Here is a 17,237-nt window from a genome sequence, read left to right on the forward strand (position 1 = left end):
GAATGAGTGAGTGAGTGATTGAGTGAGTGAGTGAGTGAGTGAGTGAGAACAAATGAGTTAAAGCAAGTGAGTGAGAGAGATCGAATGAATGAAAGTCTGAATGACAGAAAGAAAAAAGGATGAAGAAAGAAGCATGAAGAAAAAAAAATGTATATGGAGTTGCTGACATGAGTGCAATCTACAAAGCCGTTGAGGCCGATCCTCATGGGAGGATTATTGCACCAGGACCCTTAGCACTTTTAAAATGCCATTCAATGCCACGGGCTAGATGTAAACTGCAGATGACCATGTTGTGGTAGTTACCATGGATACCCAAGTGATGTGTGAGCTAACACATAGGCCCAACAGATTCCAAGAAGGCCAGAATCACCAGCGGCACCACCATCGATTGTCAGGTCACCCGGATTCAGCAAATACCAGAGTCCAAAATGATGCAGGTTTATACTGTTAATTTTCAGTTTATCGTTACAGTTGGTGTTATTCCATGTCGGAAGGGACGCAGCTACAGCCAGTGGGGTAACTAGAGACAGGCAGGCAGCTATGTGCAACAAAGGTAGGCGTGTTGTTTTCATATGCAGATCTGAAATATTGTCTTATATGCAAGAGGAGGAGTGATGGGGGTTCAGGCAAAAGCCAGGCTATGGATTGCATTGCTAAATGCTCCATCAGAGTGCAATGGTCGCCTGTCCTTTTTTTAAGTGATGATGTGGGTTTAGCCTGTGCTGTATGTATGTATGGGTGGCTGACTGCCACCCACCCAGAAAGTGTATGGGAGGCTGGTTGGCTGCCAGCCTTTCTTCCATTCCTATGAGTAATGTGAGTGCTCATGAAGGGGACATGGTTGGGTCCACCCCTTTCCCGGTTATCCCCTCTAGGCCTTTTGGCTTAGATCAAGTGTAAAAAAAGAAAGGATCTTGCGACAGATCGCATCCTGAGGCACGTTTTTTTTTGTGTGAATACTTGCACTTGGGTGACTTGTGAGCACATACTGATACATACGTTCCTTATCTGGGGACCATAAATTAAATGGATTTTTGAGAAAGGGAGCTGATTTGGAAGCTTGCTTCTGTCGCCCTATGCATTGACCCGATGTGGCAGTATCTTCGGGTAGTGAACAGTGCACCACCCCATTCCAGTGTTAAACAAGAAAGATTCTCATTTAATCCTCCGTGGGTGAGAATTTGAGTTTGAGAATTGGAGACCAAAATGATGAGTTGCACTGACTGGTTTATGAACGTCTATTCATTTAGCGTTTTAATGACCATGTTTGCACACTGATTGGTGTAAAAAAATAAAATAAAACTAAATAATAATAATCTAGCACACCTGTGCAGGTTTGACATGACATGACAGGTAGCTGTCTTGTGGGTGGTGCTGAATCCTGTTAAATGACATGAGGGTCTCATGCCTATACACAAGGGTGTGTCATTGCTGTTGCTTGACCATGCATTGGTTTCTGTGGTCAGTGAATGATAAAAACAAAATTTACCATCCATTGATGGATGGGAAATCCGCCATGAGGCATTTGTTTTTAGAAACTGCTGCTCACAACCAATGTTGCAATGGAGTGTCTCCATCTGCTGGTGGTATTGGAAAGGCATTAGTGCTATGACAGGGTCTGAAGAAGAAGAAGAAGAAGATGGAAAAAAATATATATAAAAAGAAAAAGAGAGAGAGAGAGAGAGACTGACTTAGTGAGCGAGTGAGTGAGAGAGTGAGAGTGAGTGAGAGTGAATGAGTGAGTGAGTGATTGAGTGAGTGAGTGAGTGAGTGAGTGAGAACAAATGAGTTAAAGCAAGTGAGTGAGAGAGATCGAATGAATGAAAGTCTGAATGACAGAAAGAAAAAAGGATGAAGAAAGAAGCATGAAGAAAAAAAAATGTATATGGAGTTGCTGACATGAGTGCAATCTACAAAGCCGTTGAGGCCGATCCTCATGGGAGGATTATTGCACCAGGACCCTTAGCACTTTTAAAATGCCATTCAATGCCACGGGCTAGATGTAAACTGCAGATGACCATGTTGTGGTAGTTACCATGGATACCCGAATGATGTGTGAGCTAACACATAGGCCCAACAGATTCCAAGAAGGCCAGAATCACCAGCGGCACCACCATCGATTGTCAGGTCACCCGGATTCAGCAAATACCAGAGTCCAAAATGATGCAGGTTTATACTGTTAATTTTCAGTTTATCGTTACAGTTAGTGTTATTCCATGTCGGAAGGGACGCAGCTACAGCCAGTGGGGTAACTAGAGACAGGCAGGCAGCTATGTGCAACAAAGGTAGGCGTGTTGTTTTCATATGCAGATCTGAAATATTGTCTTATATGCAAGAGGAGGAGTGATGGGGGTTCAGGCAAAAGCCAGGCTATGGATTGCATTGCTAAATGCTCCATCAGAGTGCAATGGTCGCCTGTCCTTTTTTTAAGTGATGATGTGGGTTTAGCCTGTGCTGTATGTATGTATGGGTGGCTGACTGCCACCCACCCAGAAAGTGTATGGGAGGCTGGTTGGCTGCCAGCCTTCCTTCCATTCCTATGAGTAATGTGAGTGCTCATGAAGGGGACATGGTTGGGTCCACCCCTTTCCCGGTTATCCCCTCTAGGCCTTTTGGCTTAGATCAAGTGTAAAAAAAGAAAGGATCTTGCGACAGATCGCATCCTGAGGCACGTCTTTTTTTGTGTGAATACTTGCACTTGGGTGACTTGTGAGCACATACTGATACATACGTTCCCTATCTGGGGACCATAAATTAAATGGATTTTTGAGAAAGGGAGCTGATTTGGAAGCTTGCTTCTGTCGCCCTATGCATTGACCCGATGTGGCAGTATCTTCGGGTAGTGAACAGTGCACCACCCCATTCCAGTGTTAAACAAGAAAGATTCTCATTTAATCCTCCGTGGGTGAGAATTTGAGTTTGAGAATTGGAGACCAAAATGATGAGTTGCACTGACTGGTTTATGAACGTCTATTCATTTAGCGTTTTAATGACCATGTTTGCACACTGATTGGTGTAAAAAAATAAAATAAAACTAAATAATAATTATCTAGCACACCTGTGCAGGTTTGACATGACATGACAGGTAGCTGTCTTGTGGGTGGTGCTGAATCCTGTTAAATGACATGAGGGTCTCATGCCTATACACAAGGGTGTGTCATTGCTGTTGCTTGACCATGCATTGGTTTCTGTGGTCAGTGAATGATAAAAACAAAATTTACCATCCATTGATGGATGGGAAATCCGCCATGAGGCATTTGTTTTTAGAAACTGCTGCTCACAACCAATGTTGCAATGGAGTGTCTCCATCTGCTGGTGGTATTGGAAAGGCATTAGTGCTATGACAGGGTCTGAAGAAGAAGAAGAAGAAGAAGACGGAAAAAAATATATATAAAAAGAAAAAGAAAGAGAGAGAGACTGACTTAGTGAGCGAGTGAGAGTGAGTGAGAGTGAATGAGTGAGTGAGTGATTGAGTGAGTGAGTGAGTGAGAAAAAATGAGTTAAAGCAAGTGAGTGAGAGAGATCGAATGAATGAAAGTCTGAATGACAGAAAGAAAAAAGGATGAAGAAAGAAGCATGAAGAAAAAAAAATGTATATGGAGTTGCTGACATGAGTGCAATCTACAAAGCCGTTGAGGCTGATCCTCATGGAAGGATTATTGCACCAGGACCCTTAGCACTTTTAAAATGCCATTCAATGCCACTTCTAGGGCTAGATGTAAACTGCAGATGACCATGTTGTGGTAGTTACCATGGATACCCAAGTGATGTGTGAGCTAACACATAGGCCCAACAGATTCCAAGAAGGCCAGAATCACCAGCGGCACCACCATCGGTTGTCAGGTCACCCGGATTCAGCAAATACCAGAGTACAAAATGATGCAGGTTTATACTGTTAATTTTCAGTTTATCGTTACAGTTGGTGTTATTCCATGTCGGAAGGGACGCAGCTACAGCCAGTGGGGTAACTAGAGACAGGCAGGCAGCTATGTGCAACAAAGGTAGGCGTGTTGTTTTCATATGCAGATCTGAAATATTGTCTTATATGCAAGAGGAGGAGTGATGGGGGTTCAGGCAAAAGCCAGGCTATGAATTGCATTGCTAAATGCTCCATCAGAGTGCAATGGTCGCCTGTCCTTTTTTTTAAGTGATGATGTGGGTTTAGCCTGTGCTGTATGTATGTATGGGTGGCTGACTGCCACCCACCCAGAGAGTGTATGGAAGGCTGGTTGGCTGCCAGCCTTCCTTCCATTCCTATGAGTAATGTGAGTGCTCATGAAGGGGACATGGTTGGGTCCACCCCTTTCCCGGTTATCCCCTCTAGGCCTTTTGGCTTAGATCAAGTGTAAAAAAAAGAAAGGATCTTGCGACAGATCGCATCCTGAGGCACGTTTTTTTTTTTGTGTGAATACTTGCACTTGGGTGACTTGTGAGCACATACTGATACATACGTTCCCTATCTGGGGACCATAAATTAAATGGATTTTTGAGAAAGGGAGCTGATTTGGAAGCTTGCTTCTGTCGCCCTATGCATTGATCCGATGTGGCAGTATCTTCGGGTAAAGAACAGTGCACCACCCCATTCCAGTGTTAAACAAGAAAGATTCTCATTTAATCCTCCGTGGGTGAGAATTTGAGTTTGAGAATTGGAGACCAAAATGATGAGTTGCACTGACTGGTTTATGAACGTCTATTCATTTAGCGTTTTAATGACCATGTTTGCACACTGATTGGTGTAAAAAAATAAAATAAAACTAAATAATAATAATCTAGCACACCTGTGCAGGTTTGACATGACATGACAGGTAGCTGTCTTGTGGGTGGTGCTGAATCCTGTTAAATGACGTGAGGGTCTCATGCCTATACACAAGGGTGTGTCATTGCTGTTGCTTGACCATGCATTGGTTTCTGTGGTCAGTGAATGATAAAAACAAAATTTACCATCCATTGATGGATGGGAAATCCGCCATGAGGCATTTGTTTTTAGAAACTGCTGCTCACAACCAATGTTGCAATGGAGTGTCTCCATCTGCTGGTGGTATTGGAAAGGCATTAGTGCTATGACAGGGTCTGAAGAAGAAGAAGAAGAAGACGGAAAAAAATATATATAAAAAGAAAAAGAGAGAGAGAGAGAGAGACTGACTTAGTGAGCGAGTGAGTGAGAGAGTGAGAGTGAGTGAGAGTGAATGAGTGAGTGAGTGATTGAGTGAGTGAGTGAGTGAGTGAGAACAAATGAGTTAAAGCAAGTGAGTGAGAGAGATCGAATGAATGAAAGTCTGAATGACAGAAAGAAAAAAGGATGAAGAAAGAAGCATGAAGAAAAAAAAATGTATATGGAGTTGCTGACATGAGTGCAATCTACAAAGCCGTTGAGGCTGATCCTCATGGGAGGATTATTGCACCAGGACCCTTAGCACTTTTAAAATGCCATTCAATGCCACGGGCTAGATGTAAACTGCAGATGACCATGTTGTGGTAGTTACCATGGATACCCAAGTGATGTGTGAGCTAACACATAGGCCCAACAGATTCCAAGAAGGCCAGAATCACCAGCGGCACCACCATCGATTGTCAGGTCACCCGGATTCAGCAAATACCAGAGTCCAAAATGATGCAGGTTTATACTGTTAATTTTCAGTTTATCGTTACAGTTGGTGTTATTCCATGTCGGAAGGGACGCAGCTACAGCCAGTGGGGTAACTAGAGACAGGCAGGCAGCTATGTGCAACAAAGGTAGGCGTGTTGTTTTCATATGCAGATCTGAAATATTGTCTTATATGCAAGAGGAGGAGTGATGGGGGTTCAGGCAAAAGCCAGGCTATGGATTGCATTGCTAAATGCTCCATCAGAGTGCAATGGTCGCCTGTCCTTTTTTTAAGTGATGATGTGGGTTTAGCCTGTGCTGTATGTATGTATGGGTGGCTGACTGCCACCCACCCAGAAAGTGTATGGGAGGCTGGTTGGCTGCCAGCCTTCCTTCCATTCCTATGAGTAATGTGAGTGCTCATGAAGGGGACATGGTTGGGTCCACCCCTTTCCCGGTTATCCCCTCTAGGCCTTTTGGCTTAGATCAAGTGTAAAAAAAGAAAGGATCTTGCGACAGATCGCATCCTGAGGCACGTTTTTTTTTGTGTGAATACTTGCACTTGGGTGACTTGTGAGCACATACTGATACATACGTTCCCTATCTGGGGACCATAAATTAAATGGATTTTTGAGAAAGGGAGCTGATTTGGAAGCTTGCTTCTGTCGCCCTATGCATTGACCCGATGTGGCAGTATCTTCGGGTAGTGAACAGTGCTTCACCCCATTCCAGTGTTAAACAAGAAAGATTCTCATTTAATCCTCCGTGGGTGAGAATTTGAGTTTGAGAATTGGAGACCAAAATGATGAGTTGCACTGACTGGTTTATGAACGTCTATTCATTTAGCGTTTTAATGACCATGTTTGCACACTGATTGGTGTAAAAAAATAAAATAAAACTAAATAATAATAATCTAGCACACCTGTGCAGGTTTGACATGACATGACAGGTAGCTGTCTTGTGGGTGGTGCTGAATCCTGTTAAATGACGTGAGGGTCTCATGCCTATACACAAGGGTGTGTCATTGCTGTTGCTTGACCATGCATTGGTTTCTGTGGTCAGTGAATGATAAAAACAAAATTTACCATCCATTGATGGATGGGAAATCCGCCATGAGGCATTTGTTTTTAGAAACTGCTGCTCACAACCAATGTTGCAATGGAGTGTCTCCATCTGCTGGTGGTATTGGAAAGGCATTAGTGCTATGACAGGGTCTGAAGAAGAAGAAGAAGACGGAAAAAAATATATATAAAAAGAAAAAGAAAGAGAGAGAGACTGACTTAGTGAGCGAGTGAGAGTGAGTGAGAGTGAATGAGTGAGTGAGTGATTGAGTGAGTGAGTGAGTGAGTGAGAACAAATGAGTTAAAGCAAGTGAGTGAGAGAGATCGAATGAATGAAAGTCTGAATGACAGAAAGAAAAAAGGATGAAGAAAGAAGCATGAAGAAAAAAAAATGTATATGGAGTTGCTGACATGAGTGCAATCTACAAAGCCGTTGAGGCTGATCCTCATGGGAGGATTATTGCACCAGGACCCTTAGCACTTTTAAAATGCCATTCAATGCCACGGGCTAGATGTAAACTGCAGATGACCATGTTGTGGTAGTTACCATGGATACCCAAGTGATGTGTGAGCTAACACATAGGCCCAACAGATTCCAAGAAGGCCAGAATCACCAGCGGCACCACCATCGATTGTCAGGTCACCCCGATTCAGCAAATACCAGAGTCCAAAATGATGCAAGTTTATACTGTTAATTTTCAGTTTATCGTTACAGTTGGTGTTATTCCATGTCGGAAGGGACGCAGCTACAGCCAGTGGGGTAACTAGAGACAGGCAGGCAGCTATGTGCAACAAAGGTAGGCGTGTTGTTTTCATATGCAGATCTGAAATATTGTCTTATATGCAAGAGGAGGAGTGATGGGGGTTCAGGCAAAAGCCAGGCTATGGATTGCATTGCTAAATGCTCCATCAGAGTGCAATGGTCGCCTGTCCTTTTTTTAAGTGATGATGTGGGTTTAGCCTGTGCTGTATGTATGTATGGGTGGCTGACTGCCACCCACCCAGAAAGTGTATGGGAGGCTGGTTGGCTGCCAGCCTTCCTTCCATTCCTATGAGTAATGTGAGTGCTCATGAAGGGGACATGGTTGGGTCCACCCCTTTCCCGGTTATCCCCTCTAGGCCTTTTGGCTTAGATCAAGTGTAAAAAAAGAAAGGATCTTGCGACAGATTGCATCCTGAGGCACGTTTTTTTTTGTGTGAATACTTGCACTTGGGTGACTTGTGAGCACATACTGATACATACGTTCCCTATCTGGGGACCATAAATTAAATGGATTTTTGAGAAAGGGAGCTGATTTGGAAGCTTGCTTCTGTCGCCCTATGCATTGACCCGATGTGGCAGTATCTTCGGGTAGTGAACAGTGCACCACCCCATTCCAGTGTTAAACAAGAAAGATTCTCATTTAATCCTCCGTGGGTGAGAATTTGAGTTTGAGAATTGGAGACCAAAATGATGAGTTGCACTGACTGGTTTATGAACGTCTATTCATTTAGCGTTTTAATGACCATGTTTGCACACTGATTGGTGTAAAAAAATAAAATAAAACTAAATAATAATAATCTAGCACACCTGTGCAGGTTTGACATGACATGACAGGTAGCTGTCTTGTGGGTGGTGCTGAATCCTGTTAAATGACATGAGGGTCTCATGCCTATACACAAGGGTGTGTCATTGCTGTTGCTTGACCATGCATTGGTTTCTGTGGTCAGTGAATGATAAAAACAAAATTTACCATCCATTGATGGATGGGAAATCCGCCATGAGGCATTTGTTTTTAGAAACTGCTGCTCACAACCAATGTTGCAATGGAGTGTCTCCATCTGCTGGTGGTATTGGAAAGGCATTAGTGCTATGACAGGGTCTGAAGAAGAAGAAGAAGAAGAAGATGGAAAAAAATATATATAAAAAGAAAAAGAGAGAGAGAGACTGACTTAGTGAGCGAGTGAGTGAGAGAGTGAGAGTGAGTGAGAGTGAATGAGTGATTGAGTGATTGAGTGAGTGAGTGAGTGAGTGAGAACAAATGAGTTAAAGCAAGTGAGTGAGAGAGATCGAATGAATGAAAGTCTGAATGACAGAAAGAAAAAAGGATGAAGAAAGAAGCATGAAGAAAAAAAAATGTATATGGAGTTGCTGACATGAGTGCAATCTACAAAGCCGTTGAGGCCGATCCTCATGGGAGGATTATTGCACCAGGACCCTTAGCACTTTTAAAATGCCATTCAATGCCACGGGCTAGATGTAAACTGCAGATGACCATGTTGTGGTAGTTACCATGGATACCCAAGTGATGTGTGAGCTAACACATAGGCCCAACAGATTCCAAGAAGGCCAGAATCACCAGCGGCACCACCATCGATTGTCAGGTCACCCGGATTCAGCAAATACCAGAGTCCAAAATGATGCAGGTTTATACTGTTAATTTTCAGTTTATCGTTACAGTTGGTGTTATTCCATGTCGGAAGGGACGCAGCTACAGCCAGTGGGGTAACTAGAGACAGGCAGGCAGCTATGTGCAACAAAGGTAGGCGTGTTGTTTTCATATGCAGATCTGAAATATTGTCTTATATGCAAGAGGAGGAGTGATGGGGGTTCAGGCAAAAGCCAGGCTATGGATTGCATTGCTAAATGCTCCATCAGAGTGCAATGGTCGCCTGTCCTTTTTTTAAGTGATGATGTGGGTTTAGCCTGTGCTGTATGTATGTATGGGTGGCTGACTGCCACCCACCCAGAAAGTGTATGGGAGGCTGGTTGGCTGCCAGCCTTCCTTCCATTCCTATGAGTAATGTGAGTGCTCATGAAGGGGACATGGTTGGGTCCACCCCTTTCCCGGTTATCCCCTCTAGGCCTTTTGGCTTAGATCAAGTGTAAAAAAAGAAAGGATCTTGCGACAGATCGCATCCTGAGGCACGTTTTTTTTTGTGTGAATACTTGCACTTGGGTGACTTGTGAGCACATACTGATACATACGTTCCCTATCTGGGGACCATAAATTAAATGGATTTTTGAGAAAGGGAGCTGATTTGGAAGCTTGCTTCTGTCGCCCTATGCATTGACCCGATGTGGCAGTATCTTCGGGTAGTGAACAGTGCACCACCCCATTCCAGTGTTAAACAAGAAAGATTCTCATTTAATCCTCCGTGGGTGAGAATTTGAGTTTGAGAATTGGAGACCAAAATGATGAGTTGCACTGACTGGTTTATGAACGTCTATTCATTTAGCGTTTTAATGACCATGTTTGCACACTGATTGGTGTAAAAAAATAAAATAAAACTAAATAATAATAATCTAGCACACCTGTGCAGGTTTGACATGACATGACAGGTAGCTGTCTTGTGGGTGGTGCTGAATCCTGTTAAATGACATGAGGGTCTCATGCCTATACACAAGGGTGTGTCATTGCTGTTGCTTGACCATGCATTGGTTTCTGTGGTCAGTGAATGATAAAAACAAAATTTACCATCCATTGATGGATGGGAAATCCGCCATGAGGCATTTGTTTTTAGAAACTGCTGCTCACAACCAATGTTGCAATGGAGTGTCTCCATCTGCTGGTGGTATTGGAAAGGCATTAGTGCTATGACAGGGTCTGAAGAAGAAGAAGAAGAAGATGGAAAAAAATATATATAAAAAGAAAAAGAGAGAGAGAGAGAGAGACTGACTTAGTGAGCGAGTGAGTGAGAGTGAGTGAGAGTGAGTGAGAGTGAATGAGTGAGTGAGTGATTGAGTGAGTGAGTGAGTGAGTGAGAACAAATGAGTTAAAGCAAGTGAGTGAGAGAGATCGAATGAATGAAAGTCTGAATGACAGAAAGAAAAAAGGATGAAGAAAGAAGCATGAAGAAAAAAAAATGTATATGGAGTTGCTGACATGAGTGCAATCTACAAAGCCGTTGAGGCCGATCCTCATGGGAGGATTATTGCACCAGGACCCTTAGCACTTTTAAAATGCCATTCAATGCCACGGGCTAGATGTAAACTGCAGATGACCATGTTGTGGTAGTTACCATGGATACCCAAGTGATGTGTGAGCTAACACATAGGCCCAACAGATTCCAAGAAGGCCAGAATCACCAGCGGCACCACCATCGATTGTCAGGTCACCCGGATTCAGCAAATACCAGAGTCCAAAATGATGCAGGTTTATACTGTTAATTTTCAGTTTATCGTTACAGTTGGTGTTATTCCATGTCGGAAGGGACGCAGCTACAGCCAGTGGGGTAACTAGAGACAGGCAGGCAGCTATGTGCAACAAAGGTAGGCGTGTTGTTTTCATATGCAGATCTGAAATATTGTCTTATATGCAAGAGGAGGAGTGATGGGGGTTCAGGCAAAAGCCAGGCTATGGATTGCATTGCTAAATGCTCCATCAGAGTGCAATGGTCGCCTGTCCTTTTTTTAAGTGATGATGTGGGTTTAGCCTGTGCTGTATGTATGTATGGGTGGCTGACTGCCACCCACCCAGAAAGTGTATGGGAGGCTGGTTGGCTGCCAGCCTTCCTTCCATTCCTATGAGTAATGTGAGTGCTCATGAAGGGGACATGGTTGGGTCCACCCCTTTCCCGGTTATCCCCTCTAGGCCTTTTGGCTTAGATCAAGTGTAAAAAAAGAAAGGATCTTGCGACAGATCGCATCCTGAGGCACGTCTTTTTTTGTGTGAATACTTGCACTTGGGTGACTTGTGAGCACATACTGATACATACGTTCCCTATCTGGGGACCATAAATTAAATGGATTTTTGAGAAAGGGAGCTGATTTGGAAGCTTGCTTCTGTCGCCCTATGCATTGACCCGATGTGGCAGTATCTTCGGGTAGTGAACAGTGCACCACCCCATTCCAGTGTTAAACAAGAAAGATTCTCATTTAATCCTCCGTGGGTGAGAATTTGAGTTTGAGAATTGGAGACCAAAATGATGAGTTGCACTGACTGGTTTATGAACGTCTATTCATTTAGCGTTTTAATGACCATGTTTGCACACTGATTGGTGTAAAAAAATAAAATAAAACTAAATAATAATAATCTAGCACACCTGTGCAGGTTTGACATGACATGACAGGTAGCGGTCTTGTGGGTGGTGCTGAATCCTGTTAAATGACATGAGGGTCTCATGCCTATACACAAGGGTGTGTCATTGCTGTTGCTTGACCATGCATTGGTTTCTGTGGTCAGTGAATGATAAAAACAAAATTTACCATCCATTGATGGATGGGAAATCCGCCATGATGCATTTGTTTTTAGAAACTGCTGCTCACAACCAATGTTGCAATGGAGTGTCTCCATCTGCTGGTGGTATTGGAAAGGCATTAGTGCTATGACAGGGTCTGAAGAAGAAGAAGAAGAAGAAGACGGAAAAAAATATATATAAAAAGAAAAAGAGAGAGAGAGAGAGAGAGACTGACTTAGTGAGCGAGTGAGTGAGAGAGTGAGAGTGAGTGAGAGTGAATGAGTGAGTGAGTGATTGAGTGAGTGAGTGAGTGAGTGAGAACAAATGAGTTAAAGCAAGTGAGTGAGAGAGATCGAATGAATGAAAGTCTGAATGACAGAAAGAAAAAAGGATGAAGAAAGAAGCATGAAGAAAAAAAAATGTATATGGCGTTGCTGACATGAGTGCAATCTACAAAGCCGTTGAGGCCGATCCTCATGGGAGGATTATTGCACCAGGACCCTTAGCACTTTTAAAATGCCATTCAATGCCACGGGCTAGATGTAAACTGCAGATGACCATGTTGTGGTAGTTACCATGGATACCCAAGTGATGTGTGAGCTAACACATAGGCCCAACAGATTCCAAGAAGGCCAGAATCACCAGCGGCACCACCATCGATTGTCAGGTCACCCGGATTCAGCAAATACCAGAGTCCAAAATGATGCAGGTTTATACTGTTAATTTTCAGTTTATCGTTACAGTTGGTGTTATTCCATGTCGGAAGGGACGCAGCTACAGCCAGTGGGGTAACTAGAGACAGGCAGGCAGCTATGTGCAACAAAGGTAGGCGTGTTGTTTTCATATGCAGATCTGAAATATTGTCTTATATGCAAGAGGAGGAGTGATGGGGGTTCAGGCAAAAGCCAGGCTATGGATTGCATTGCTAAATGCTCCATCAGAGTGCAATGGTCGCCTGTCCTTTTTTTAAGTGATGATGTGGGTTTAGCCTGTGCTGTATGTATGTATGGGTGGCTGACTGCCACCCACCCAGAAAGTGTATGGGAGGCTGGTTGGCTGCCAGCCTTTCTTCCATTCCTATGAGTAATGTGAGTGCTCATGAAGGGGACATGGTTGGGTCCACCCCTTTCCCGGTTATCCCCTCTAGGCCTTTTGGCTTAGATCAAGTGTAAAAAAAGAAAGGATCTTGCGACAGATCGCATCCTGAGGCACGTTTTTTTTTGTGTGAATACTTGCACTTGGGTGACTTTTGAGCACATACTGATACATACGTTCCCTATCTGGGGACCATAAATTAAATGGATTTTTGAGAAAGGGAGCTGATTTGGAAGCTTGCTTCTGTCGCCCTATGCATTGACCCGATGTGGCAGTATCTTCGGGTAGTGAACAGTGCACCACCCCATTCCAGTGTTAAACAAGAAAGATTCTCATTTAATCCTCCGTGGGTGAGAATTTGAGTTTGAGAATTGGAGACCAAAATGATGAGTTGCACTGACTGGTTTATGAACGTCTATTCATTTAGCGTTTTAATGACCATGTTTGCACACTGATTGGTGTAAAAAAATAAAATAAAACTAAATAATAATAATCTAGCACACCTGTGCAGGTTTGACATGACATGACAGGTAGCTGTCTTGTGGGTGGTGCTGAATCCTGTTAAATGACATGAGGGTCTCATGCCTATACACAAGGGTGTGTCATTGCTGTTGCTTGACCATGCATTGGTTTCTGTGGTCAGTGAATGATAAAAACAAAATTTACCATCCATTGATGGATGGGAAATCCGCCATGAGGCATTTGTTTTTAGAAACTGCTGCTCACAACCAATGTTGCAATGGAGTGTCTCCATCTGCTGGTGGTATTGGAAAGGCATTAGTGCTATGACAGGGTCTGAAGAAGAAGAAGAAGAAGATGGAAAAAAATATATATAAAAAGAAAAAGAGAGAGAGAGAGAGAGACTGACTTAGTGAGCGAGTGAGTGAGAGAGTGAGAGTGAGTGAGAGTGAATGAGTGAGTGAGTGATTGAGTGAGTGAGTGAGTGAGTGAGTGAGAACAAATGAGTTAAAGCAAGTGAGTGAGAGAGATCGAATGAATGAAAGTCTGAATGACAGAAAGAAAAAAGGATGAAGAAAGAAGCATGAAGAAAAAAAAATGTATATGGAGTTGCTGACATGAGTGCAATCTACAAAGCCGTTGAGGCCGATCCTCATGGGAGGATTATTGCACCAGGACCCTTAGCACTTTTAAAATGCCATTCAATGCCACGGGCTAGATGTAAACTGCAGATGACCATGTTGTGGTAGTTACCATGGATACCCAAGTGATGTGTGAGCTAACACATAGGCCCAACAGATTCCAAGAAGGCCAGAATCACCAGCGGCACCACCATCGATTGTCAGGTCACCCGGATTCAGCAAATACCAGAGTCCAAAATGATGCAGGTTTATACTGTTAATTTTCAGTTTATCGTTACAGTTAGTGTTATTCCATGTCGGAAGGGACGCAGCTACAGCCAGTGGGGTAACTAGAGACAGGCAGGCAGCTATGTGCAACAAAGGTAGGCGTGTTGTTTTCATATGCAGATCTGAAATATTGTCTTATATGCAAGAGGAGGAGTGATGGGGGTTCAGGCAAAAGCCAGGCTATGGATTGCATTGCTAAATGCTCCATCAGAGTGCAATGGTCGCCTGTCCTTTTTTTAAGTGATGATGTGGGTTTAGCCTGTGCTGTATGTATGTATGGGTGGCTGACTGCCACCCACCCAGAAAGTGTATGGGAGGCTGGTTGGCTGCCAGCCTTCCTTCCATTCCTATGAGTAATGTGAGTGCTCATGAAGGGGACATGGTTGGGTCCACCCCTTTCCCGGTTATCCCCTCTAGGCCTTTTGGCTTAGATCAAGTGTAAAAAAAGAAAGGATCTTGCGACAGATCGCATCCTGAGGCACGTCTTTTTTTGTGTGAATACTTGCACTTGGGTGACTTGTGAGCACATACTGATACATACGTTCCCTATCTGGGGACCATAAATTAAATGGATTTTTGAGAAAGGGAGCTGATTTGGAAGCTTGCTTCTGTCGCCCTATGCATTGACCCGATGTGGCAGTATCTTCGGGTAGTGAACAGTGCACCACCCCATTCCAGTGTTAAACAAGAAAGATTCTCATTTAATCCTCCGTGGGTGAGAATTTGAGTTTGAGAATTGGAGACCAAAATGATGAGTTGCACTGACTGGTTTATGAACGTCTATTCATTTAGCGTTTTAATGACCATGTTTGCACACTGATTGGTGTAAAAAAATAAAATAAAACTAAATAATAATAATCTAGCACACCTGTGCAGGTTTGACATGACATGACAGGTAGCTGTCTTGTGGGTGGTGCTGAATCCTGTTAAATGACATGAGGGTCTCATGCCTATACACAAGGGCGTGTCATTGCTGTTGCTTGACCATGCATTGGTTTCTGTGGTCAGTGAATGATAAAAACAAAATTTACCATCCATTGATGGATGGGAAATCCGCCATGAGGCATTTGTTTTTAGAAACTGCTGCTCACAACCAATGTTGCAATGGAGTGTCTCCATCTGCTGGTGGTATTGGAAAGGCATTAGTGCTATGACAGGGTCTGAAGAAGAAGAAGAAGACGGAAAAAAATATATATAAAAAGAAAAAGAGAGAGAGAGAGAGAGACTGACTTAGTGAGCGAGTGAGTGAGAGAGTGAGAGTGAGTGAGAGTGAATGAGTGAGTGAGTGATTGAGTGAGTGAGTGAGTGAGTGAGTGAGAACAAATGAGTTAAAGCAAGTGAGTGAGAGAGATCGAATGAATGAAAGTCTGAATGACAGAAAGAAAAAAGGATGAAGAAAGAAGCATGAAGAAAAAAAAATGTATATGGAGTTGCTGACATGAGTGCAATCTACAAAGCCGTTGAGGCTGATCCTCATGGGAGGATTATTGCACCAGGACCCTTAGCACTTTTAAAATGCCATTCAATGCCACGGGCTAGATGTAAACTGCAGATGACCATGTTGTGGTAGTTACCATGGATACCCAAGTGATGTGTGAGCTAACACATAGGCCCAACAGATTCCAAGAAGGCCAGAATCACCAGCGGCACCACCATCGATTGTCAGGTCACCCGGATTCAGCAAATACCAGAGTCCAAAATGATGCAGGTTTATACTGTTAATTTTCAGTTTATCGTTACAGTTGGTGTTATTCCATGTCGGAAGGGACGCAGCTACAGCCAGTGGGGTAACTAGAGACAGGCAGGCAGCTATGTGCAACAAAGGTAGGCGTGTTGTTTTCATATGCAGATCTGAAATATTGTCTTATATGCAAGAGGAGGAGTGATGGGGGTTCAGGCAAAAGCCAGGCTATGGATTGCATTGCTAAATGCTCCATCAGAGTGCAATGGTCGCCTGTCCTTTTTTTAAGTGATGATGTGGGTTTAGCCTGTGCTGTATGTATGTATGGGTGGCTGACTGCCACCCACCCAGAAAGTGTATGGGAGGCTGGTTGGCTGCCAGCCTTCCTTCCATTCCTATGAGTAATGTGAGTGCTCATGAAGGGGACATGGTTGGGTCCACCCCTTTCCCGGTTATCCCCTCTAGGCCTTTTGGCTTAGATCAAGTGTAAAAAAAGAAAGGATCTTGCGACAGATCGCATCCTGAGGCACGTTTTTTTTTGTGTGAATACTTGCACTTGGGTGACTTGTGAGCACATACTGATACATACGTTCCCTATCTGGGGACCATAAATTAAATGGATTTTTGAGAAAGGGAGCTGATTTGGAAGCTTGCTTCTGTCGCCCTATGCATTGACCCGATGTGGCAGTATCTTCGGGTAGTGAACAGTGCACCACCCCATTCCAGTGTTAAACAAGAAAGATTCTCATTTAATCCTCCGTGGGTGAGAATTTGAGTTTGAGAATTGGAGACCAAAATGATGAGTTGCACTGACTGGTTTATGAACGTCTATTCATTTAGCGTTTTAATGACCATGTTTGCACACTGATTGGTGTAAAAAAATAAAATAAAACTAAATAATAATAATCTAGCACACCTGTGCAGGTTTGACATGACATGACAGGTAGCTGTCTTGTGGGTGGTGCTGAATCCTGTTAAATGACATGAGGGTCTCATGCCTATACACAAGGGTGTGTCATTGCTGTTGCTTGACCATGCATTGGTTTCTGTGGTCAGTGAATGATAAAAACAAAATTTACCATCCATTGATGGATGGGAAATCCGCCATGAGGCATTTGTTTTTAGAAACTGCTGCTCACAACCAATGTTGCAATGGAGTGTCTCCATCTGCTGGTGGTATTGGAAAGGCATTAGTGCTATGACAGGGTCTGAAGAAGAAGAAGAAGAAGACGGAAAAAAATATATATAAAAAGAAAAAGAGAGAGAGAGAGAGAGACTGACTTAGTGAG

The 17,237-nt window shown here is 43.4% G+C and overlaps 10 pseudogenes; all 10 read left to right on the forward strand.

Annotated features, from left to right (window-relative positions):
- Positions 1–864: 864 nt before the first annotated feature.
- On the forward strand, positions 865–1,128 carry LOC130289210 (U2 spliceosomal RNA; annotated as a pseudogene).
- A 1,468-nt stretch (positions 1,129–2,596) lies between these two features.
- Positions 2,597–2,860, forward strand: LOC130287677 (U2 spliceosomal RNA; annotated as a pseudogene).
- A 1,453-nt stretch (positions 2,861–4,313) lies between these two features.
- LOC130289514 (U2 spliceosomal RNA) lies at positions 4,314–4,580 on the forward strand (annotated as a pseudogene).
- Positions 4,581–6,044: 1,464 nt separating this feature from the next.
- LOC130289465 (U2 spliceosomal RNA) lies at positions 6,045–6,308 on the forward strand (annotated as a pseudogene).
- A 1,445-nt stretch (positions 6,309–7,753) lies between these two features.
- Positions 7,754–8,017, forward strand: LOC130290097 (U2 spliceosomal RNA; annotated as a pseudogene).
- Positions 8,018–9,478: 1,461 nt separating this feature from the next.
- LOC130285653 (U2 spliceosomal RNA) lies at positions 9,479–9,742 on the forward strand (annotated as a pseudogene).
- Positions 9,743–11,208: 1,466 nt separating this feature from the next.
- LOC130287678 (U2 spliceosomal RNA) lies at positions 11,209–11,472 on the forward strand (annotated as a pseudogene).
- Positions 11,473–12,941: 1,469 nt separating this feature from the next.
- Positions 12,942–13,205, forward strand: LOC130285630 (U2 spliceosomal RNA; annotated as a pseudogene).
- Positions 13,206–14,673: 1,468 nt separating this feature from the next.
- On the forward strand, positions 14,674–14,937 carry LOC130287679 (U2 spliceosomal RNA; annotated as a pseudogene).
- Positions 14,938–16,402: 1,465 nt separating this feature from the next.
- Positions 16,403–16,666, forward strand: LOC130285654 (U2 spliceosomal RNA; annotated as a pseudogene).
- Positions 16,667–17,237: the final 571 nt, after the last annotated feature.

The sequence above is a fragment of the Hyla sarda genome, chromosome 8 (genome assembly GCF_029499605.1).
Source record: "Hyla sarda isolate aHylSar1 chromosome 8, aHylSar1.hap1, whole genome shotgun sequence".
Classification (NCBI taxonomy): domain Eukaryota; kingdom Metazoa; phylum Chordata; class Amphibia; order Anura; family Hylidae; genus Hyla; species Hyla sarda.